Below are 26,436 nucleotides of genomic sequence, written 5' to 3'. Positions count from 1 at the left end.
TTAGCAAGTTGCACACCATGGAAAGTTTCTTTAGATACATAGGGACCACACAAAACTTTGTGACTTTCTTGACAGCCTTGCTTTAAAATTCATTGAGAGTAATTTCATTTGTAGCTCTCTGACAATGAACTGTATGAATGATACGCTCAGTCTGTGGCGTGAAAGGGTATATTTCTATCTCCTTCACCTTCTCATCCAGCCGTGTTTTAGTAATCCCTGTTATAGATGAATAATGCAGATACTTTGGTGACGTGTCTATCTTCTGGGGATCTCATACACTTTTAGAGTATTTGTAAAACAATTTCATGGAACACAATAAACATGGGAGCAGGTTTAAATGGAAGAATTGTAAGTAAATGTGGTCAACGCTGAATAAAAATTATGTTTATTTGTAAACATATATGGGTTTATATAAAGAAAAATGATCTCTGAGGAACACTCTTATTTAATGGACATTCCAATATATATGTTTGTGAACTGAGGATGCTCTATTAGTACCCTATAAATGCATACACCCAAATGTTTAAAAAATTTTTTATTAAAATGCAAAATAACACATTCAGAAATACATTTTCATAATCATTTCTGACAAATAAAAAACTTGTATGTTCAGTTTTTGTAAATATTATGTTAAAACAAAATAAAATGAAATATTTTGTTTCATCCAACGTGTTTCGTCTTTGGCGACTTCTTCAGGGGTGTTAATTTTTAGACAATAGAATTTTCATACTGTGATGACGAGAATAATTGAAAGAGTTCTCTTTCTTAAGTAAAGGCAGATTATTTTACTAAAAATGAATTTATTCAGAACGATCTTAATTGGATTCCACAGTCTAATGACCTTTAGCTGGATTTAATATTTGTAGAGGTTCCTATGACCCAAATTGGCTAGATTTTCTTATGGTTATTTGCAATAAGCTCTATAGGCTTAAATCAGAACCAAGAATCCTTAATGAATAAAAAAGTTTTTTTTTCCTTTCCTCAGCTGCTGTCAATGTTCAGATTATTACCAGCAGCCGTTCTACACGTCTGTGTTCTGTAATCCAAATGTGAAAATATATGGGTTTATGTTTATGTGTATGCATATATGGGTTATGTTTATGTGTATGCATGTATGGGTTATGTTTATTTGTATACATATATGTGTGTGTGTGTGTGTGTGTGTGTGTGTGTGTGTGTGTGTGTGTATATGGGTTATGTTTATTTGTATACATATATTGGTTATGTGTATGTCTATGTGGGTTATGCTTATTTGTATGCATATATGGGTTATGTTTATGTGTATGCATATATGGGTTATGTGTATTTGTATACATATATTGGTTATGTTTATGTGTATGCATATATGGATTATGCTTATTTGTATGCATATATGGGTTTATGTTTATTTTTATGCATATATGGGTTTATATTTATTTGTATGCATATGGGTTATGTTTATTTGTATGCATGGTTATGTTTATGTGTATGCATATATGGGTTATGTTTATGTGTATGCATATATGGGTTATGTTTATGTGTATGCATATATGGGTTATGTTTATGTGTATGCATATATGGGTTATGTTTATGTGTATGCATATATGGGTTATGTTTATTTATATGCATATATGGGTTGTTTTTTTTGTATGCATATATGGGTTATTTTTATATGTATGCATCATACTTGCCTATGTTTGAAAAAGGTATGGAGATTACAGTAGGATGTGCCGCGCGAAGGACATTGCGCCTCCGTAGGGGCGTGTCATACTCTGCTGACTTGGCTTGTTGAAATGAAAATCTGGTAAAGGTTGAAAGCAAATGATAATTGACCACTTACTACCCAAACTCTGGAAAACAGACAAAAACTGGTTGGTAAAATCACGGATTTAACCAATTTTGTCTGAACAACAGGTTTTGTCCATTTCCCAATTTATGGGAGCAAATGGTCAATTTGCTTTCATCCATTACCAGATTTTCATTCCAACCAGCCAGATCTGGCAGATCATCTGCCAGATAATTGTATAGTGTTTGTCCATCTTTACTAATAATAATGCTGTCGTAACTTCTGTTCACTGTAGTTGAGTGTAATCTCTCCAGTTATGGTGTTAGTTGATGAGTGCTGAAGGTGATTGGCAGCAACGCTGACTATGGGGTATATTCAATTAGTGTCGAAAGCTGCCGTCTGTCGAAAAGATGGCAGAATTCGTCTTTTTAAGGTTGAATCGTGATTCGACCTATTCAATCCCTAACACCTATTCAATGCCCCCACTGTCTCCTCCGGCGCTACTCTTCCCCTGTGCCCCCACTGTCTCCTCCGGCGCTACTCTTCCCCTGTGCCCCCACTGTCTCCTCCGGCGCTGCTCTCCACCTCTGCCCGCATCTCAACTCAACTTTTTTTAAAGTCGAATTGAGATTGCTTTGAATAGCCCAGGTCGGATCCGACTTCAATTGAATATACCCCTATATGTAAGTTCCCAGCCAGTGCTAAATACAATCTATAGTGGGGATCCCGCAGGATGAATGCCCCAACAAAACATAGGATGGGCCAGCTCTGTGGGTGCTCTTGGTACTTAAGCACCCCTAATATTTGTGCTGCCACTCTCTCTATGTGGCTACCTAGCATTTTCCAGTCTTTTGGGTACCTGAGTATTTGAGCAACCCCACTCATTTAAACAGGTTGTCTTCCATGCACCAAAGTACTATTATTGGTAAGGGAAGTTGCTTCATTATGGAAAATGCCCTTTAACTCACAGTATTATCTTGAAAAGAAGAAAAATATATATATATTTTTAAATATTGCCTTTAAATCAAATCAAGAACGTTCACTTTGTTGGTAAGTTCCATTAATCAAGTAAAAATGCAAGTAATGTAGTGATCCTACATCCGTTATTTTGGTGGATCATTCTTAACAGAGTTAGGGGGAGATTAATCATAGCTTAGAGAAAGATAAAGCACCAATCAACTCCTGTCGTTTTTTAAACACTACCTGTAAAATAACAGAGGTTGGTACTTTATCTCCGTACAAGTTTTGATAAATCTCCCCCTTGTTCTTATCATGAGTCCATGTACAACATGCTTCCTGTATTAAAAAATGCCTCTACCTCAGTGAGGAGAGTCTTGCGATGTCTGCCGCTGCCCTGAGAAGCTCTCCTTGTTCCTGGTGATGCAGGTGTTCTAGTATAGGCAGCGTGTGGAACAGACGGAGACTCTCAGGGCATCCTCTGATTTGCTGTAACACAAGTAAAGGTGCATACACACTTGGCGAGAAAGTAAAGTATACGTTGCTCATTTTCAACCTTCCTGAGCAACGTCGTTTACTATCTCGGCACGTGTGTATGCCACCACCGACGAGCGATGCGTGACCCCGCGTGTTGTTAATGACCCTCGCTCTCGGCTGTGCATGCATGCTCAATCTGGACTTTCGTCCAAGAGCTGTCTGCACGGGCCGGCCGCGGCGTGACTTCACTGAGCGATATGGTCGTCATATCGCTCAGTGTGTATGCACTGCCACCGACCACCCAGCCCGGGAAGGGAAACACTAGGCGACGTCGCTGATAGAGCGTGTACCCACCTTAAGTAATATTTAGCATTTATGTTTAACTGTTGGAATTCTACCCAAAAAACTCAATATTCACTTTTGGCTGGAAGTAGCCTTTACTTTAACATGAATGCAATGTGTTTGTTATTACCTCTTTATAATTTCAGAAGCCGTGTAAGGTTTCATGAAGCTATAAAGTAGATTTGGCTTGTGTTTCTCTGGAACTGCATTTTGTGGTCCAGTAGTTTCGTCATTAACTTTTCTGAAGTAGTAGAACAGCATATTGCAGCAAAGATTGGGGTGGAGGGTAATTGCTATTCCCTTAAAGTTTTCTAATCATAGTGGAAATGCACATAACAATAAACTGATATAAAATTAAAATGTGGTTTAAAATTCTGTTGTGCCCCTAGTTTATTTTAGGTACGTGCTGTATGAATAAATAATATAGTTTGATTGTTTAGGTTGCTGTAATGCAAACACAAAGTTGAAAGAGTAAAATTAACCCAATGGGTTCATGCAGAAGCCCCTGACTGCAGTGTACTAATAGATACTAAATAAGGCAGTTGTCAGAATCCGTTTGGATTTCCCTTTGTGAGAACATATTCGCAGGGACTGATGTTCACGGTACAATAGCAAGTTTATTAAAGCAGTGTACAACTGTAAACAATACGTATAAACCAGGAATAATTAGAGAACACAAAATGAAAGGGAGAACTGAGGGGACATGGGATGCCAGGAGACTGTGAGTACATGAAAACGGTGTAGACTGTGGAAACACTTGAGACAATGTTGACTGTGAAGGCACTGTAGCAGGATCACAGGATAGCACTGTGGTAGAGTATGCAACGTAGCAGGATAACAGGATTGCACTGTAGCAGGATCACAGGATAGCACTGTGGTAGAGTATGCAACGTAGCAGGATAACAGGATTGCACTGTAGCAGGATCACAGGATTGCACTGTAACAGGATCAGAGGATAGCACTGTGGTAGAGTATGCAACATAGCAGGATAACAGGATTGCACTGTAGCAGGATCACAGGATAGCACTGTGGTAGAGTATGCAACGTAGCAGAATAACAGGATTGCACTGTAGCTGGATCACAGGATAGCACTGTGGTAGAGTGTGCAACATACCAGGATAACATGATTGTACTGTAGCAGGATCACAGGATAGCACTGTGGTAGAATATGCAACGTAGCAGGATAACAGGATTGCACTGTAGCTGGATCAGAGGATAGCACTGTGGTAGAACCTGGCAGTTCTATGGATGATTTAGCAGTAGAGACCAGCATAACCAGGACCAGGAACTGAGACAACCTTGACACGATGAACTGTCAACTGGGAGCCTTTGTGGCTGGCCTATATAGTGAGTTCAGGTGCTGCTCACAGCTGTGGTAACAGCTAATTACCAAGCTGCAGATACAGAGCAGAGAGTGCTGAGCACCAGAGCAGAGAGCGCCACCCCAGGCATGGAGGAGAAACTGCATGGATCGTGACAGCAGTGCACAGCACATTGCAGTAATTGAATACCATGGGGTTGTATGAAAATTAAGAGAATGCAGATGGTCACTCAGGCTTACACTTCATGTGCCTACGATGTGGTGCACATAGTGTAATGCATAGTTGCCACCTATTGGCTGACCCTTCCAGGAGGGGGGCAGCCAGGTTGTCTCAAAGGGGGTCAGTGCAGGAGGCGTGGCTTGACATAGGAGGGCGGTATGGAGCGTGACATGGCTAAGGAGACAGTGCGGGGTCGTGGCGGCTCAACTGCTTAATAGTAGCCAAGCCCCTGCTATATAATGGCTAGATTGCTGTCACTGTATGCGGGGGGCATGGCTACAATGACGCATTCAGCGCATTTGCTGCAGCTGGGCAGCAAATAGAGGCCGGATTCGGGAGACATTCTGACTCTTCCATGCTGCTGGGAGCTCCACCCAATTTACGGGAGCCTCTCTGCCTTTCTGGGAGAGCAGGTAAGGACCCACACAACCACACAATGGGGGTAACTCCAAGTTGATCGCAGCAGGAATTTTGTTAGCAGTTGGGCAAAACCATGTGCACTGCAGGGGGGCAGATATGTGCAGAAAGAGTTAGATTTGGGTGGGTTATTTTGTTTCTGTGCAGGGTAAATACTGGCTGCTTTATTTTTACACTGCAAATTAGATTGCACTTTGAACACACCACACCCAAATCTAACTCTCTCTGCACATGTTAAATCTGCCTCCCCTGCACTGCACATGGGGGGTAATTCCAAGTTGATCGCAGCAGGATTTTTGATAGCAATTGGGCAAAACCATGTGCACTGCAGGGAGGCAGATATAACATGTGCAGAGAGAGTTAGATTTGGGTGTGGTGTGTTCAATCTGCAATCTAATTTGCAGTGTAAAAATAAAGCAGCCAGTATTTACCCTGCACAGAAATAAAATAACCCACCCAAATCTAACTCTTTCTGCACATGTTATATCTGCCTTCCCTGCAGTGCACATGGTTTTGCCCAATTGCTATCAAAAATCCTGCTGCGATCAACTTGGAATTACCCCCATGGTTTTGCCCAACTGCTAAGAAAATTCCTGCTGCGATCAACTCAGAATTACCCCCAATATGTTGAACTCTGAAGTTTGGCTCTGTTCTACATGATGATTGTATAGAGTGTACAGGACCAACAATCCAGTATCACAGATGTTCCAAAGGTCTCCTCTCCTTAATTTGTAGCAACATCCTTAATGTGGCAAGTGTTAGGACCTTGAATGATATCTGTATGTACAATTTACAGTAGATAAGACACGTTTTAGGAGATAGCAAATCTTTAACCTGAGATTCTGATTTTATATGAGCAATGGGCAGCACTGAGGTCTGGATAGATACTGTATGGGCCAATGTTGAACGGATGGACACATGGGACAAGCAGGATTCTGCAGTAGGCAACTAGATATCACAGTTGAAAAAAGTGGTAGATCATGGACTGTTTCAATGAGGTCCTGATCAAACATGCCACAATATGCCATATTGGCTTATAGTAATGGGCTTCATGAGAAGCATTGCTGTGGTGGGATACTAATTCTAACAAATGGGCACAACTGCTGCAGTATAGAAGGGGAACAGTATAGTAAAGGTGGCATGTGTTGGTGGTAGGGGGATTCTGTTTTTACAAGAACAATCAGATAATCTGCCAAAAAGCAGTCCAGCAGTGTATTTTTCTGTGTGCTAGGGTTGGGCATATGTGAATTGGGTTGTGTGCAAGTGATACGGTGTATTGCAGTATTGTACCCCAATTGGAGCAGCATACTGTATAATAACAGCAAATGGTGAGTAATGGCTCCCATATATCAGCGTCATAAAGTTGCTATTTGCTAATCCCCCGACGGCCGGGTTGGGGAATTGGGAATATTAAACGTTTAAAAATCTGATTCACCAGACTCAACCGATTGTGCATTCCTGTCGGCGGATTGAGGAATCAGGGACACAGGGATGATGTATGGGGCCTTAACTATGCAAAGAATGATGTGCTGCTCACCAGTGTGTGTGTGTGGGGGATGTGTATTGAATCTTGAAGTCAGACAGACTGGAGGGGAGGTGTATCAAAACCTTCAAGAGAGATAGCAATCAGCAATTATTTATGATACATTTAGGACTCAATGAAAAAGTTAGCATGGAAAGGCAGCCTTAGAAAAATCAATTAACTCTAAACTCAAAGTAAGGACCTCCAGGCGGAGCATTTTCTAAAATACTTGCTGTGCCATGTAAAAGCAACGGAGATTAGGAAGGAAATCAGTGAAGAAGAAGTTTGTGTAGGGTTTTGGAGGTGGACAATATAGTGTATGCCTTCTGTCTCGGAAGGTGGCGTGGACCACCCCCTGAGAGTGGATTCCGGGCTCCGGTCAGGATTCCGACTGTAAGGTTTCCCTTGGCTGTCAGGATTCTGGTGTTGGTATCCTCACTGCCGGGATAAGTAGCATTATGTTATAAATCACCTAGCATAAACATCAACAGTGAAATTCTGTTTTCATCCGATTCCGAAGGATCGGGCCGATATATCAGATGAAAACAGGTCAAATCGGATGTGTTTGACATCCGATCCACTGCGCGTTCCCGTGCGCATTGGAACAGAGCCTGGAGATCATATTTGCAGCACATATGATCTATAGGAATCAGATGCATCAGTGACACATTGCGGGTGCTTTTTAGCACCCGCAATGTATCGCATCCGATCAGGGCCGTAGGTGTGTGCCAGTGGGCCACACTGCTGGCACACACCTATAGTCTGCAGAGCGGGGAAGCGCCGGGCAGGAGAGGCGCTCTGCTCGCCCTGCACCTCTGTGACCCCCCCCCCCCCCAATCCTCCACCCGCTGGAGAGAGAGGCTGCGGGAGGCAGGAGATTTCAAAACTCTTTCAGATTTCAGAGCTCTCTCAGCAAATCAGCGGCCGCCCATTCATTTTAATAGGAGTTTTAAAATCTGCCTCCTGTAGCTACCGCAGCCTGGTCCCCGCCCGTAGCTCCCCGGGTGTCCTTTACATGCGATAAATTGCATGTAACAGTCCTGTAAATGTAAGTGTCCTGCGATAGGGGGGGGGGGGGGGGGGCAGTTGAGAGGCTCCTATCAGTCACTGCTCTGCTTAGCAGTGGTGAATAGATGCTGTGCGCATGCACACAGCGTCTATTCACTAGAGACGGAGGGACTGGGGGCATGCCAGCAGCTCACAGAGCGCTGGACATTCCCCCATTATGACAAAAAATGGGAGCGTGGCTCGCAATTGCGTCACTCACGCGAAGCCATTTTCTATAGGTCACACCCCCTTTTCAGGCGGGCACTGCACAGCCACACCAAAGTGTCCCTCTTCCATGTCGCCCAATGTTGGGAGGTATGTTGACTGTGCAATCTGGACTGGATATATCTGCATTTCTTTGATATGCAGCAAACCATATTGGCTTTCCCTCACAATTTATTTTATTTAATGATGCCTTTTTTAGATTATTACTCTACTTCTGTCAGTGATATACCTATAAATCCCCCATTTAGATGTGATAAGATTTCAGTACACTGTCTAGGTCATAGGTCTGCAAACTCGGTCCTCAGGACCCCACACAGTGCATGTTTTGCAAGTCTCCTCACAGAATAACAAGTGAAATAATTAACTCCACCTGCGGACCTTTTAAAATGTGGCTGTGAGTAATTAATACACCTGTGCACCTGCTGGGTTACCTGCAAAACATGCACTGTGTGGGACCTATGGTCATATCTCCCAACATGACCCTCCCCAGGAGGGACACAATACTCTTCTCCTGGACTTGTCTCTTAATTTGTGATTGCCATCATCTGTGTTGAACAGGTTAATGGATGAGAAAGGTGTTTCAGCACAGGTGCCGGCAATCATACATTAAGAGGGAAGTCCAGGAGCAGAGCATTCAGTCCCTCCTGGAGAGGGTCATGTTGTGAGGTATGTATGGTCTAGGTCAGTGGTTCACAAACTGGGTGCCTTGAGGTACTTGCAGGGGTGCCTTGGGTTGGTGGCCCAGGGCCAAATCAAATTATTTATGGTCAATAAAACAGGCAAACCAGTGCTAGTGGCAAACAATCATGATATATGTAGACAAATAGAAACAAATCCTGTCCCTTACCACATAACTGACCCTAAGGATGACAAATAAAAATAAACACAATTTATTTAATTTAATATTTGTTTTTGAATTCCTCAATAAGAAACATTTGGCCTAGTGGTGCCTTGATACATTTTTGATGGTCTAGGGCAGGCATTCCCAACAACGGTCCTCAAGGCACACCAACAGTGCAGGTTTTAGTGATATCCAGGCTGCAGCACAGATGGTTAAATCAAAATACTGTAACTGAGCTACTAATTATGTCACCTGTGCTGAAGCCTGGATATCACTAAAACATGCACTGTTGGTGTGCCTTGAGGACCGTGGTTGGGAATGCCTGGTCTAGGGCGCCGTGATTCAAAAAAGTTTGGTAACCACTGGTCTAGGTTTTCATTGCGTACCGACTGGCAAAATACTGCCATCTTGTGGAAGAATTAAGCATAGCCTTTCATTTTGTATGAATCAGTTAGATTTTGCTATCCTTTGTTGTTTATGTGGTTCCTCTTAGGATTGTTGCTATCTTCAATGGGTTTATGTATTCACTATACTTTTGACTTTTATATTGTTATGTGATATAATGTGTGTGTGCTCTTGTGCATAAAAAATGTTAAAAAAGATTAGTTTTTAATTTTCTAGTTTAGTTCACATGTCAGTGTTTCAGAAAAATTCAAAGCAATTTTAGTTATTCAGTAATTTCAGACATAGAAATACACAGGCTCAATTTAAATATTAAATATGAATTACCAATATTTGGTTAACTTTCCCACTGACTATAATGAACACAGAAATCTAATTAGCTTGCCACAGTCTCATTCCCGGACTTACGTTTGGGGTGCTGACATGGTACCTCCATGGTGTGCCCCAAGAGAGAGTACAGTACACTTCCAACTGCTGTTAATGTTGCACCTACTGGTGAGATGATTTTACTGTTGCCACGCTTCCCTCTGCCAAGCCTGGTTAGTGTGGGTTTCAACTGTTTAGCTTAATTCAGGATTGGTTCACTGCCCCAATTGGATTAGCCATCACCTGTCTGCCCTATATCTACTTCCCTTGTATCTCCTGCTGGTTGACAGAGAAACAGCTCTCAAATCTTGGGCTTAGCTTTCCTTGAGCCTGATTCATGTTTGTAAGTAAAGCATATTATAAAGCAACGAGGCAAAACCATGTTGCACTGCAGGTGGGGCAGATGTAACATGCGCAGAGAGATTTAGATTTGGGTGGGTTAGATTTTTTCTGTGCAGGGTAAATACTAGAGATGAGCGCCGGAAATTTTTCGGGTTTTGTGTTTTGGTTTTGGGTTCGGTTCCACAGCCGTGTTTTGGGTTCGACCGCGTTTTGGCAAAACCTAACCGAATTTTTTTTGTCGGATTCGGGTGTGTTTTGGATTCGGGTGTTTTTTTCCAAAAAACCTAAAAAACAGCTTAAATCATAGAATTTGGGGGTCATTTTGATCCCAAAGTATTATTAACCTCAAAAACCATCATTTCCACTCATTTTCAGTCTATTCTGAATACCTCACACCTCACAATATTATTTTTAGTCCTAAAATTTGCACCGAGGTCGCTGGATGACTAAGCTAAGCGACCCTAATGGCCGACACAAACACCTGGCCCATCTAGGAGTGGCACTGCAGTGTCACGCAGGATGTCCCTTCCAAAAAACCCACCCCAAACAGCACACGACGCAAAGAAAAAAAGAGGCGCAATGAGGTAGCTGTGTGAGTAAGATAAGCGACCCTAGTGGCCGACACAAACACCGGGCCCATCTAGGAGTGTCACTGCAGTGTCACGCAGGATGTCCCTTCCAAAAAACCCTCCCCAAACAGCACATGACGCAAAGAAAAAAAGAGGCGCAATGAGGTAGCTGTGTGAGTAAGATAAGCGACCCTAGTGGCCGACACAAACACCGGGCCCATCTAGGAGTGGCACTGCAGTGTCACGCAGGATGTCCCTTCCAAAAAACCCTCCCCAAACAGCACATGACGCAAAGAAAAAAAGAGGCGCAATGAGGTAGCTGTGTGAGTAAGATAAGCGACCCTAGTGGCCGACACAAACACCGGGCCCATCTAGGAGTGGCACTGCAGTGTCACGCAGGATGTCCCTTCCAAAAAACCCTCCCCAAACAGCACATGACGCAAAGAAAAAAAGAGGCGCAATGAGGTAGCTGTGTGAGTAAGATAAGCGACCCTAGTGGCCGACACAAACACCGGGCCCATCTAGGAGTGGCACTGCAGTGTCACGCAGGATGTCCCTTCCAAAAAACCCTCCCCAAACAGCACATGACGCAAAGAAAAAAAGAGGCGCAATGAGGTAGCTGTGTGAGTAAGATAAGCGACCCTAGTGGCCGACACAAACACCGGGCCCATCTAGGAGTGTCACTGCAGTGTCACGCAGGATGTCCCTTCCAAAAAACCCTCCCCAAACAGCACATGACGGAAAGAAAAAAAGAGGCGCAATGAGGTAGCTGTGTGAGTAAGATAAGCGACCCTAGTGGCCGACACAAACACCGGGCCCATCTAGGAGTGTCACTGCAGTGTCACGCAGGATGTCCCTTCCAAAAAACCCTCCCCAAACAGCACATGACGCAAAGAAAAAAAGAGGCGCAATGAGGTAGCTGTGTGAGTAAGATAAGCGATCCTAGTGGCCGACACAAACACCGGGCCCATCTAGGAGTGGCACTGCAGTGTCACGCAGGATGTCCCTTCCAAAAAACCCTCCCCAAACAGCACATGACGCAAAGAAAAAAAGAGGCGCAATGAGGTAGCTGTGTGAGTAAGATAAGCGACCCTAGTGGCCGACACAAACACCGGGCCCATCTAGGAGTGGCACTGCAGTGTCACGCAGGATGTCCCTTCCAAAAAACCCTCCCCAAACAGCACATGACGCAAAGAAAAATTAAAGAAAAAAGAGGTGCAAGATGGAATTGTCCTTGGGCCCTCCCACCCACCCTTATGTTGTATAAACAGGACATGCACACTTTAACCAACCCATCATTTCAGTGACAGGGTCTGCCACACGACTGTGACTGATATGACGGGTTGGTTTGGACCCCCACCAAAAAAGAAGCAATTAATCTCTCCTTGCACAAACTGGCTCTACAGAGGCAAGATGTCCACCTCATCATCATCCTCCGATATATCACCGTGTACATCCCCCTCCTCACAGGTTATCAATTCGTCCCCACTGGAATCCACCATCTCAGCTCCCTGTGTACTTTGTGGAGGCAATTGCTGCTGGTCAATGTCTCCGCGGAGGAATTGATTATAATTCATTTTAATGAACATCATCTTCTCCACATTTTCTGGATGTAACCTCGTACGCCGATTGCTGACAAGGTGAGCGGCGGCACTAAACACTCTTTCGGAGTACACACTTGTGGGAGGGCAACTTAGGTAGAATAAAGCCAGTTTGTGCAAGGGCCTCCAAATTGCCTCTTTTTCCTGCCAGTATAAGTACGGACTGTGTGACGTGCCTACTTGGATGCGGTCACTCATATAATCCTCCACCATTCTTTCAATGTTGAGAGAATCATATGCAGTGCCAGTAGACGACATGTCCGTAATCGTTGTCAGGTCCTTCAGTCCGGACCAGATGTCAGCATCAGCAGTCGCTCCAGACTGCCCTGCATCACCGCCAGCGGGTGGGCTCGGAATTCTGAGCCTTTTCCTCGCACCCCCAGTTGCGGGAGAATGTGAAGGAGGAGATGTTGACAGGTCGCGTTCCGCTTGACTTGACAATTTTCTCACCAGCAGGTCTTTCAACCCCAGCAGACTTGTGTCTGCCGGAAAGAGAGATCCAAGGTAGGCTTTAAATCTAGGATCGAGCACGATGGCCAAAATGTAGTGCTCTGATTTCAACAGATTGACCACCCGTGAATCCTTGTTAAGCGAATTAAGGGCTCCATCCACAAGTCCCACATGCCTAGCGGAATCGCTCCGTGTTAGCTCCTCCTTCAATGTCTCCAGCTTCTTCTGCAAAAGCCTGATGAGGGGAATGACCTGACTCAGGCTGGCAGTGTCTGAACTGACTTCACGTGTGGCAAGTTCAAAGGGCATCAGAACCTTGCACAACGTTGAAATCATTCTCCACTGCGCTTGAGACAGGTGCATTCCACCTCCTATATCGTGCTCAATTGTATAGGCTTGAATGGCCTTTTGCTGCTCCTCCAACCTCTGAAGCATATAGAGGGTTGAATTCCACCTCGTTACCACTTCTTGCTTCAGATGATGGCAGGGCAGGTTCAGTAGTTTTTGGTGGTGCTCCAGTCTTCTGTACGTGGTGCCTGTACGCCGAAAGTGTCCCGCAATTCTTCTAGCCACCGACAGCATCTCTTGCACGCCCCTGTCGTTTTTAAAAAAATTCTGCACCACCAAATTCAAGGTATGTGCAAAACATGGGACGTGCTGGAATTTGCCCATATTTAATGCACACACAATATTGCTGGCGTTGTCCGATGCCACAAATCCACAGGAGAGTCCAATTGGGGTAAGCCATTCCGCGATGATCTTCCTCAGTTGCCGTAAGAGGTTTTCAGCTGTGTGCGTATTCTGGAAACCGGTGATACAAAGCGTAGCCTGCCTAGGAAAGAGTTGGCGTTTGCGAGATGCTGCTACTGGTGCCGCCGCTGCTGTTCTTGCGGCGGGAGTCCATACATCTACCCAGTGGGCTGTCACAGTCATATAGTCCTGACCCTGCCCTGCTCCACTTGTCCACATGTCCGTGGTTAAGTGGACATTGGGTACAACTGCATTTTTTAGGACACTGGTGAGTCTTTTTCTGACGTCCGTGTACATTCTCGGTATCGCCTGCCTAGAGAAGTGGAACCTAGATGGTATTTGGTAACGGGGGCACACTGCCTCAATAAATTGTCTAGTTCCCTGTGAACTAACGGCGGATACCGGACGCACGTCTAACACCAACATAGTTGTCAAGGCCTCAGTTATCCGCTTTGCAGCAGGATGACTGCTGTGATATTTCATCTTCCTCGCAAAGGACTGTTGAACAGTCAATTGCTTACTGGAAGTAGTACAAGTGGGCTTACGACTTCCCCTCTGGGATGACCATCGACTCCCAGCAGCAACAACAGCAGCGCCAGCAGCAGTAGGCGTTACACGCAAGGATGCATCGGAGGAATCCCAGGCAGGAGAGGACTCGTCAGAATTGCCAGTGACATGGCCTGCAGGACTATTGGCATTCCTGGGGAAGGAGGAAATTGACACTGAGGGAGTTGGTGGGGTGGTTTGCGTGAGCTTGGTTACAAGAGGAAGGGATTTACTGGTCAGTGGACTGCTTCCGCTGTCGCCCAAAGTTTTTGAACTTGTCACTGACTTATTATGAATGCGCTGCAGGTGACGTATAAGGGAGGATGTTCCGAGGTGGTTAACGTCCTTACCCCTACTTATTACAGCTTGACAAAGGCAACACACGGCTTGACACCTGTTGTCCGCATTTCTGTTGAAATACTTCCACACCGAAGAGCTGATTTTTTTGGTATTTTCACCAGGCATGTCAGTGGCCATATTCCTCCCACGGACAACAGGTGTCTCCCTGGGTGCCTGACTTAAACAAACCACCTCACCATCAGAATCCTCCTGGTCAATTTCCTCCCCAGCGCCAGCAACACCCATATCCTCCTCATCCTGGTGTACTTCAACACTGACATCTTCAATCTGACTATCAGGAACTGGACTGCGGGTGCTCCTTCCAGCACTTGCAGGGGGCGTGCAAATGGTGGAAGGCGCATGCTCTTCACGTCCAGTGTTGGGAAGGTCAGGCATCGCAACCGACACAATTGGACTCTCCTTGTGGATTTGGGATTTCGAAGAACGCACAGTTCTTTGCGGTGCTTTTGCCAGCTTGAGTCTTTTCAGTTTTCTAGCGAGAGGCTGAGTGCTTCCATCCTCATGTGAAGCTGAACCACTAGCCATGAACATAGGCCAGGGCCTCAGCCGTTCCTTGCCACTCCGTGTGGTAAATGGCATATTGGCAAGTTTACGCTTCTCCTCCGACAATTTTATTTTAGGTTTTGGAGTCCTTTTTTTACTGATATTTGGTGTTTTGGATTTGACATGCTCTGTACTATGACATTGGGCATCGGCCTTGGCAGACGACGTTGCTGGCATTTCATCGTCTCGGCTATGACTAGTGGCAGCAGCTTCAGCACGAGGTGGAAGTGGATCTTGATCTTTCCCTAATTTTGGAACCTCAACATTTTTGTTCTCCATATTTTAATAGGCACAACTAAAAGGCACCTCAGGTAAACAATGGAGATGGATGGATACTAGTATACAATTATGGATGGACTGCCGAGTGCCGACACAGAGGTAGCTACAGCCGTGGACTACCGTACTGTACTGTGTCTGCTGCTAATATAGACTGGTTGATAATGAGATGTAGTATGTATAAAGAAGAAAGAAAAAAAAAACCACGGGTAGGTGGTATACAATTATGGATGGACTGCCGAGTGCCGACACAGAGGTAGCTACAGCCGTGGACTACCGTACTGTACTGTGTCTGCTGCTAATATAGACTGGTTGATAATGAGATGTAGTATGTATAAAGAAGAAAGAAAAAAAAAACCACGGGTAGGTGGTATACAATTATGGATGGACTGCCGAGTGCCGACACAGAGGTAGCTACAGCCGTGGACTACCGTACTGTACTGTGTCTGCTGCTAATATAGACTGGTTGATAATGAGATGTAGTATGTATAAAGAAGAAACAAAAAAAAACCACGGGTAGGTGGTATACAGTTATGGATGGACTGCCGAGTGCCGACACAGAGGTAGCTACAGCCGTGGACTACCGTACTGTACTGTGTCTGCTGCTAATATAGACTGGATGATAATGAGATGTAGTATGTATAAAGAAGAAAAAAACCATGGGTAGGTGGTATACAATTATGGATGGACTGCCGAGTGCCGACACAGAGGTAGCTACAGCCGTGGACTACCGTACTGTACTGTGTCTGCTGCTAATATAGACTGGTTGATAATGAGATGTAGTATGTATAAAGAAGAAAGAAAAAAAAAACCACGGGTAGGTGGTATACAATTATGGATGGACTGCCGAGTGCCGACACAGAGGTAGCTACAGCCGTGGACTACCGTACTGTACTGTGTCTGCTGCTAATATAGACTGGTTGATAATGAGATGTAGTATGTATAAAGAAGAAAGAAAAAAAAACCACGGGTAGGTGGTATACAATTATGGATGGACTGCCGAGTGCCGACACAGAGGTAGCTACAGCCGTGAACTACCGTACTGTGTCTGCTGCTAATATAGACTGGTTGATAATGAGATGTAGTATGTATAAAGAAGAAAGAAAAAAAAAACCACGGGTAGGTGGTATACAATTATGGATGGACTGCCGAGTGCCGACACAGAGGTAGCTACAGCCGTGGACTACCGTACTGTACTGTGTCTGCTGCTAATATAGACTGGATGATAATGAGATGTAGTATGTATAAAGAAGAAAGAAAAAAAAAACCACGGGTAGGTGGTATACAATTATGGATGGACTGCCGAGTGCCGACACAGAGGTAGCTACAGCCGTGGACTACCGTACTGTACTGTGTCTGCTGCTAATATAGACTGGATGATAATGAGATGTAGTATGTATAAAGAAGAAAGAAAAAAAAACCACGGGTAGGTGGTATACAATTATGGATGGACTGCCGAGTGCCGACACAGAGGTAGCTACAGCCGTGGACTACCGTACTGTACTGTGTCTGCTGCTAATATAGACTGGATGATAATGAGATGTAGTATGTATAAAGAAGAAAGAAAAAAAAAACCACGGGTAGGTGGTATACAATTATGGATGGACTGCCGAGTGCCGACACAGAGGTAGCTACAGCCGTGAACTACCGTACTGTGTCTGCTGCTAGTATAGACTGGATGATAAATAATGATATAAAAAATATATATATATCACTACTGCAGCCGGACAGGTATATATTATATAATGACGGACCTGCTGGACACTGTCTGTCAGCAGAATGAGTTTTTTAATTTTTATAGAATAAAAAAACACCACACAAGTCACACGACGAGTGTACTTTTTCAGGCAGACATTCAATCACAATATACTATACTGGTGGTCAGTGTGGTCAGGTCACTGGTCACAGTGGTCAGTGGTCAGTCACACTGGCAGTGGCACTCTGGCAGCAAAAGTGTGCACTGTTTAATATGTACTCCTGGCTCCTGCTATAACCTATAACTGCTCCCCAGTCTCCCCCACAATTAAGCTGTGTGAGCACAGTCAGATATTATACATAGATGATGCAGCACACTGGGCTGAGCACAGATATGGTATGTGAGTGTGACTGAGTCACTGTGTATCGTTTTTTTCAGGCAGAGAACAAGAACAGAACGGATTATTAAATAATAATAAATTATAAAACTGCACTGGTGGTCAGGTCACTGGTCATCAGTCACTAGTATAACTCCTCCTAAGCTCCAGTAAGTAAATGAAGTGTCTCACTCTCACTCTCCTATCTATTTTAATTTCTAAACGGAGAGGACGCCAGCCACGTCCTCTCCCTATCAATCTCAATGCACGTGTGAAAATGGCCGCGACGCGCGGCTCCTTATATAGAATCCGAGTCTCGCGATAGAATCCGAGCCTCGCGAGAATCCGACAGCGTGATGATGACGTTCGGGCGCGCTCGGGTTAACCGATCAAGGCGGGAAGATCCGAGTCGCTCGGACCCGTGTAAAAAAACATGAAGTTCGGGCGGGTTCGGATTCAGAGAAACCGAACCCGCTCATCTCTAGTAAATACTGGCAGCTTTTGCATGTAGCCCACAAATTAACCACCTTTATTTTTTACACTGCAATTTAAATTTCAGTTTGAACACACTCCACCCAAATCTAATTCTCTCTGCACGTTACATCTGCCCCACCTGCAGTGCAAGATTGTTTTGCCCAGTTGCTTGATAATCTGCTTTACTTACAAACATGAATCAGGCCCCTTGTGTTCACTGACACTGTTAGGCTGGGTACAGGGCCGGTGCTAGGGTGTTCGGCGGTCCCCCTGCAAACTATAAATTTGCGCCCTCCCATATTCCTTTTGCGCGCGCCGGGAAAAGGGGTGTGGTCTCACAAGTAAGGAGCATGGCCACACAATAGTACCCCCATTTAAAATTACGCCACAATGTAGCACAATCTTATTCATCTTATACGTAATACCCCACCCGTAGTAGTAGCATCCTTATGTGTAATGCACCCCAGTAGTAGTAGCGTCCTTATATGTAATGCACCCAGTAGTAGTAGCATCCTTATACATAATGCCCCCCCAGTAGTAGTAGCATCCTTATACATAATGCACCCCCAGTAGTAGACGCGTCCTTATACGTAATGCCCCCCCAGTAGTAGTAGCGCCCTTGTAAGTAGTGCACCCCCAGTAGTAGAAGCGTCTTTATACGTAATTCCCCCCTAGTAGTAGTAGCGCCCTTATACGTAATGCGCCCCCAGTAGTAGTACCGTCCTTATACACAATGCCCCCCCAGTAGTAGTAGCAGCTTTCTTATACATAATACCCCCACAGTAGTAGTATCGTTCTTATACGTAATGCTCCCCCAGTAGTAGCATCCTTATACGTAATGCCCCCCAGTAGTAGTAGCGTCCTTATACGTAATGCCCTCCCCCCAGTAGTAGTAGCATTGTTATATGTAATGCCCCCAAGTAGTAGTAGCTGCTGCTTCCTTACACATAATGCCCCCCCCCCCAGTAGTAGCGTCATAACACGTAATGCCCCCCCTGTAGTAGTATTGTCCTTATACCTAAGCCACTGTAATTACTTTCCAGTCTCCCTCTGTACAGCAGCCTGGTCCGTGTAGCTCCGCCCCTTCTGTCCCATTTAGCTCCGCCCCCTTCCGTCATGAGTAGCTCCACCCCCTCTTTACACAGCCGCTGTCACACAGGTGAGGTGAGGGGAGGAGGCTTTTCATGCTGCCAGCTCCGCTGCCTGTCATACAGTGACAGGCACAACAGCTTGCAGCAGCAGCAAGGGGGACAGGACGGCGCAGCAGCAGGGAAGGGATGCAGAACAGGGAGAGCACCTCCCCGTCTCAGCGCCTCCCTGCACTGCATCCCTTCGCTGTGCGGGTAGCGCCGGGCCTGGCTGGGTACACACTTGCCGATGTCACTTAAGATGTGACATTGTGCAAGATCGACCCCGCAAACGATATTGGGGGTAATTCCAAGTTGATCGCAGCAGGATTTTTTTTAGCAATTGGGCAAAACCATGTGCACTGCAGGGGAGGCAGATATAACATGTGCAGAAAGAGTTAGATTTGGGTGGGTTATTTTGTTTCTGTGCAGGGTAAATACTGGCTGCTTTATTTTTACACTGCAAATTAGATTGCAGATTGAACACACCACACCCAAATCTAACTCTCTCTGCACATGTTATATCTGCCTCCCCTGCAGTGCACATGGGCCCTCATTCCGAGTTGTTCGCTCGCAAGGCGAATGTAGCAGAGTTACACACGCTAAGCCGCCGCCTACTGGGAGTGAATCTTAGCTTCTTAAAATTGCGACCGACGTACGCGCAATATTGCGATTACAAACGAGTTAGCAGTTTCAGAGTAGCTCCAGACTTACTCTGCCTGTGCGATCATTTCAGTGCTTGTCGTTCCTGGTTGACGTCACAAACACACCCAGCGTTCGCCCAGGCACTCCCACCGTTTCCCCGGCCACTCCTGCGTTTTTTCCGGAAACGGTAGCGTTTTCAGCCACACGCCCCTGAAACGCCGTGTATCCGCCCAGTAACACCCATTTCCTGTCAATCACATTACGATCGCCGGAGCGAAGAAAAAGCCGTGAGTAAAAATACTTTCTTCATAGTAAAGTTACTTGGCGCAGTCGCAGTGCGAACATTGCGCATGCGTACTAAGCGGATTTTCACTGCGATGCGATGAAAAATACCGAGCGAACAACTCGGAATGAGGGCCATGGTTTTGACCAATTGCTAACAAAAATCCTGCTGCGATCAACTTGGAATTACCCCCATTGTTCATACACACAATGGCCCTCATTCCGAGTTGTTCGCTCGCTAGCTGCTTTTAGCAGCTTTGCACACGCTAAGCCGCCGCCTACTGGGAGTGAATCTTAGCTTTGCAGAATTGCGAACGAAAGATTTGCATAATTGCGAATAGAAATTTCTTTGCAGTTTCTCAGTAGCTCCAGACTTACTCTGCCACTGCGATCAGTTCAGTCAGTTTCGTTCCAGGTTTGACGTCACAAACACACCCAGCGTTCGCCCAGACACTCCCCCGTTTCTCCAGCCACTCCCGCGTTTTTCCCAGAAACGGCAGCGTTTTTCCGCACACACCCATAAAACGGCCAGTTTCCGCCCAGAAACACCCACTTCCTGTCAATCACACTCCGATCACCAGAACGAAGAAATTTCTTCGTTAAGCCGTGAGTAAAACACCTAACTTTTTGGCAAATTTACTTGGCGCAGACGCACTGCGAACATTGCGCATGCGCAGTTTGCGACAAATCGCTCCGTTGCGAAAACCACTAACGAGCGAACAACTCGGAATGAGGGCCAATGAACGATATAGTTTGCTTCTCGTCAGTGACGGCATGCACCCATATCCAGGTGCATGCCGTCTTGTACAATATCTTTAGATTTCAAGTTGAAAACTAAAGATAATGTACATCGTTATCGACCCGCGGGAGCATGCATCATTAACGATATACTGAATATACAATGGACTATGTGAACAATATATCGGGTGCATATCGCTAAGTGTCTTCCCAGCCTAAGTCTTTAGCTCTGGTATTCCCTGATTTCTAAGTATAACTCCGGCAGAGTTCTGACTGCACTGCTGTATTACCTCCTTGTGTATCCTGCTGATCTCCGGTTGATGACACGTCATGTTCCAGGATGCGGCTTCAAGGTGATTGACAGCGGAAGCCATCGGGGAGAGGGGTGTTGGGGCTTCGACGCAGTGCTTCGCGGGTGGGCCAAATGGGGGCATGCCGGGAGCATATTCGGGGCAGCCACTCCAATAAAAAAATGGCAGCAGCCTGGCTGCGCTGCCAGGGATCAACCATAATCCGATGCATCTGCAATGTAACTGCGGACGCAGCGAGAGGCGGCCTCATACATGCTGGGCGGCCCTATCATGTAAGGAGATGGACACAGATCTGGCTGCATAGCCATCACTGAATCAGGTCCTTAGTCCCCAGGACTGTGATCTGCGCAATTGGCCCAAGGCCTCAGTATATTTTGGGGCTGACATGTCAGTAAGTCCTGCAGTTGTTTATATGGGTAGGGTATGTTATGCTGACACCGGGATCCACAGCTTCTGTTCCCACTCTATGGGTGTTGTGGACACCCATAAGTGGGAATAGACCCTGTGGGTCAGCATTCCAACTGCTGGCATTTTTAGCATTCGGGATCCCGGCGTAGGCATGCTGACCGCCGAGATCCCAAGCGCCAGTCACATGACCGCATCCCTTTTATATGAGACTCTATGGGAGGGATTTATAAAAGTAAATATTTGTCTCTATGCCCGGGCAAGTGCTTGTTGTGAAACCTCAGTCAGCTCATTATACTCCATACTTGGTTCAATTTAATCTGTCTCTCTTTGTGAGGTAATAGATTGATACATCCGCAGCTACTGATTGTTCTTTGTGACACCTTTATATGCGACAGCATGCAAAATGCTATTATTCCCAGTAATATGACTATAGTGCTATCAGGTTCATTAATGTCCTTCAGTCACATGGATATTCTTCCCATTGAAAGACTTCTGGTCTACAATAGGGATCCGGTCAACATACCGGCGGTCAGGATGATGGCAGTCGGAATCCTGACACTGGGATCCCGACATGGATCACAATGCCAGAATCCTGGCTGTCTGCATCCTGATTGTAAGTAAGCCAGGGCGGGTTAGGCTGTGTGTGTGTGGGTGGGGGGTCAGAGGGGGTCTAGGTTTAGGCTGCGGGGGGAGGGTTTGGCTGCAGTGGGGGAAGGCTAGGGTTAGGCTGCGGGGAGAGATGGTTAGGCTGCAGTGGGGGAAGGCTAGGGTTAGGCTGCGGGGAGGGAGGGTTAGGGTTAGGCACAAAGAAAAAGGGGTTAGGGCTAGGCACCAAGTGGGAGGGTTAGGGTTAGGCTGCGGGGAGGGATGGTTAGGTTTAGGCACTAAGAAAGGGGGGTTAGGGCTAGGCACCAAGGGGGAGGGTTAGGCTGCGGTGGGGGAAGGCTAGGGTTAGGCTGCGGGGAGGGAGGGTTAGGTTTAGGCACTAAGAAGGGGGGTTAGGCTGCAGGGAGGGTGACTAGGGGTAGGCACCACTGGGGAGGGTAAGGCTGCGGGGTAGGGAGGAGAGTTTGATGTTAGAGTTAGGCTGCGGGAAGGGAGGGTTAGGGGGGTTAGGTTTAGACTAGCTACCTACCAAGTGTCGGGATCCTGTGGGTTGGGATGCCGCTGTCGGTATTCTGACCACCGGCATCCCAAGCACCGGGATCCCGAATCCATCCTCTATAGTATATGACAGTATTGCTTATTAGATTAACTGGACTGGAAACGTGTAGAGCATCCAGTTATGGTTAAACTCCACCTGTCTTGACCTTTCCCTGTAATCCCAAATTTGTGCCAGAATGACAATATTTTTGTTTGATTTAATATGTCTACACTGTTGGAACTGTGTGACATGCCTGTGTCCACTCCTAATCATATGTTTAATCCTGACTTTTGAATGTTTTATAAAGAGGAGTATTTACCATGACATTTAACCCAATGTTTAGCTGCACTTGCCAAGTAGCTAAGTCTTCTTGATAACATATTTAAAGTTTTGGAAACCATGGTATCTGGTGTATGGAGCCACTGGGGATACCGGTATCATATACACTCTGCTAACATGGGGTTTTCCTTTTTATTGTGTTACTGTTTATACAGAAACATTAAAGTAGATCCTGCTAGGTTGTGCTTTCATGTGAGACATGCAACATAGCGTGACAGTGCAATGACAGCTGAAAATATCACTTTTACCAGTGACATTAAAGGATGTTACAGTTCTGCTCATTGTAGCAATGTATTTATAGGCATGCTGCAGACTTATACACAAACCACCTCACTGTGCCACCGGCCTTCATTTGTTCAACCATTGGATAATCTTGCATCTGCTTGTTCAATGACCAATCCATACAATACTTACTGTATGTCCAGGACACTACGAATACCGACTATGAAGGTATCCACTTGTAGGCTAAACTGATTGCTACCCAATTTATCTGAGCAAACAAACTGGGTAAGGTTCAGCCATGCCGGGACTGAGTGGCCAGATCCCTTCCAACGTAATTTTCAGTGCAGTTGGCTGAGGACAAAGGTCTGAATGTATCTTCTGATTCCATTATACAGAAGTTCTGACAATGATCCAAGGATAGCCATCAGATTGTTATGGCACAGAGCTCTTGTTTTGGGGTCAGGCAAGTTATGATATTGAACCAATTCCAACTTTGCAGAATGTATAGTCAGTTCAACAACCATCTCCCAGGTATTAAGGAGCCCTGCAGCCAGTCATTCTGATGGAGCCTGTGGATCTCTTGGCTACATTTCTATATGACCCCAATGACATCTATGTTTATTCCCCATTTGATACCTCCTGCTGATTTTATTTCTTACTACTTCACTATGATTATGGGGGTAATTCAGAGTTGGGCAAATCCATGTGCATTGCAGGGGGGGCAGATATGACATGTGCACAGAGTTAGATTTGGGTGGGTTATTTTGTTTCTGTGCAGGGTAAATACTGGCTGCTTTATTTTTACATTGCAATTTAGATTTCAGTTTGAACACACCCCACCCAAATCTAACTCTCTCTGCACATGCCTGCAGTGCACATGGGCCCTCATTCCGAGTTGATCGCTCGTTGCCGTTTTTCGCAGCGTAGCGATCAGGTGAAAAGATGTAATTTATGCGCATGGTACGCAGCGCGCATGTGCTAAGTACTTTCACACAAAACTTTGTAGTTTTACACAAGCTCGAGCGACGCTTTTCAGTCGCTCGAATGTTCATTGTTTGATTGACAGGAAGTGGGTGTTTCTGGGTGGCAACTCAGCGTTTTCAGGGAGTGTGCTAAAAAATGCAGGCGTGCCAGGCAAAAACGCAGGAGTGACTGGAGAAACGGGGGAGTGGCTGGCCGAACGCAGGGCGTGTTTGTGACGTCAAACCAGGAACTAAACAGACTGCAGTCATCGCAAGATAGGAGTAATGTATCGAGCCACTCTGAAACTGCGGCCCTCATTCCGAGTTGTTCACTCACTAGCTGCTTTTAGCAGCATTGCACACGCTAGGCCGCCGCCCTCTGAGAGTGTATCTTAGCTTAGCAGAATTGCAAACGAAAGATTAGCAGAACTGCTAATAAATAATTCTTTGCAGTTTCTGAGTAGCTATGGCCCTACTCACAGATTGCGATCAGCTTAGTCCGTTTAGTTCCTGGTTTGACGTCACCAACACGCCCTGCGTTCGGCCAGCCACTCCCCCGTTTCTCCAGACACTCCCGCGTTTTTCCCTGACACGCCTGCGTTTTTTTTACGCCGGTAAAACGCTGAGCTACCACCCAGAAACGCCCCTTTCCTGTCAATCATTTACCGATCAGCAGTGCGACTGAAAAGCGCCGCAGAATCCACAGCAAATCTGCTAAGTTTTTAATTAAATAACTAAGCGCATGCGCCCTGCGTGCCTTGCGCATGCGCAGTTTGCAACAAATCGCAGCATAGTGAAAATCGGCAACGAGTGAACAACTCGGAATGGCCCCTGCCTGACATTTTTAAGTAGCAGAACTGCTAACCTTTCGTTCGCACTTCTGCTAAGCTAAAATACACTCCCAGAGGGCAGCGGATTAGCGTTTGCACTGCTGCTAAAAGCAGCTAGCGAGCGATCAACTCGGAATGAGGGCCATGGTTCTGCCCATCTGCTAACAAATTTGCTGCTGTGATCAACTCTGAATTAGGCCCTATATCCCTTGGTTCGCTTGCTACGTAGTGGAAAACCCCTACCAAATTCCATTATGCATACCTCCCAACCACCCCGATTTTAGCAGGACAGCCCTGCAGGAAATTGGGAGGCATGCTGTCACTGTTCTGCCTCTCAATGCAGCGGTGCCGGAGAAAGTGGATGGGTGACACGTGCATGCGCACGGCCTCCATTCAGTGTACAGGGGAGGCTGAGGGCAGACTAGCAGCTGCCGGATTAGTAGGCTCGTCCCCAGTGTGACGTAAAAACGAGGCTGTGACATGTGGTCACGCCCCCAAATCATCGTCATTTAAGGGATGTGGCCTAACTGAGCCAAAGTCACGCCCCTTTTCTGATGCTCTGACCTACAGCACCGATGATCTTATGTCATCTCTTGGACCTGTTTGCTTTCTCTTACATTTTGTACTACTTTCCAAGCTTTTGAAACAACTTGCCTCCTGTCCTGTCATGACGATCCCACATCTTAATCACTACCTAGCAAGCCCTCTTGATAAAGTGGCAAATGCTCTTTTTTGATTTTTTGTTTTATCATGTCAACCACAAAACCACATCCGTGGCACACAAAAAAAAGCATGATCCCTAGAAAATCTATCCCACAAAGTAGAATGGGTGTAGATCATTATGTCGACCATAATTTAGTCAATAGGTCGACACCATATGGTCAAAATTCAAGAGGTCAACAGGGTCAATAGGTTAACATGTAAAAGGTAGACACCTGAAAAGGTAAACAGATACAAAAGATCGACATGGAAATGGTCAACACAAGTTTCTTGGGTGCCATTTACCATTATTAAACCACATGTGACCCCAATTAGTGCACCGCTTCGCTTGCCACCTATTCCCAATCGTAGTCCATGTGGATGGAAAATTATATTCAAATTTTTAAATATTTTAAAAAACTTGTGTTGACCATTTGGACCAGTCGACCTTTTATACTTGTTGACCCTAAGCATTGTCAACCTTTTGTGCCTGTTAACCTAATGCTTATCAACCTTATGGGGTCAACCTATTTACTGTCAACCTATCATCCGGAACCCAAGTAGAATCTGGATAACAGCATGTTTAATAAGTCTCATGACTTCCCCAAATGAAGTGCTATTAGCCCCGCCTACCGAAACGCTGGGGACACTGCCAAGCGTATGCATTTCCTTTTTTATTTATTTTGTTGCACACTTACGCAGGTATGGAAACAAAAACGGCAAATGCTGTAAGGGGGGAACAAGAAGTGATATTATGTTGCAGTATCTCAAAATAAAGATACTATAGCCACTAACAGGATTTCTGCAAAAGTTACAGTAAGAACATTTCTTAGGGGTCTATTTA

General features: G+C 45.5%; 1 protein-coding gene across 1 annotated transcript in view; it reads left to right on the top strand.

The window, feature by feature from the left end:
- FLT3 (fms related receptor tyrosine kinase 3) overlaps window positions 1-26,436 on the top strand; it is a 238,801-nt gene that overhangs the window by 1,356 nt on the left and 211,009 nt on the right. The gene's annotated exons all lie outside the window — the stretch shown is intronic.

The sequence above is a fragment of the Pseudophryne corroboree genome, chromosome 2 (genome assembly GCF_028390025.1).
Source record: "Pseudophryne corroboree isolate aPseCor3 chromosome 2, aPseCor3.hap2, whole genome shotgun sequence".
NCBI classification, from domain to species: Eukaryota; Metazoa; Chordata; class Amphibia; order Anura; family Myobatrachidae; genus Pseudophryne; species Pseudophryne corroboree.
The sequence above is the reverse complement of the archived record's forward strand: the minus strand, read 5'-3'. Positions and strand labels throughout refer to the sequence as shown.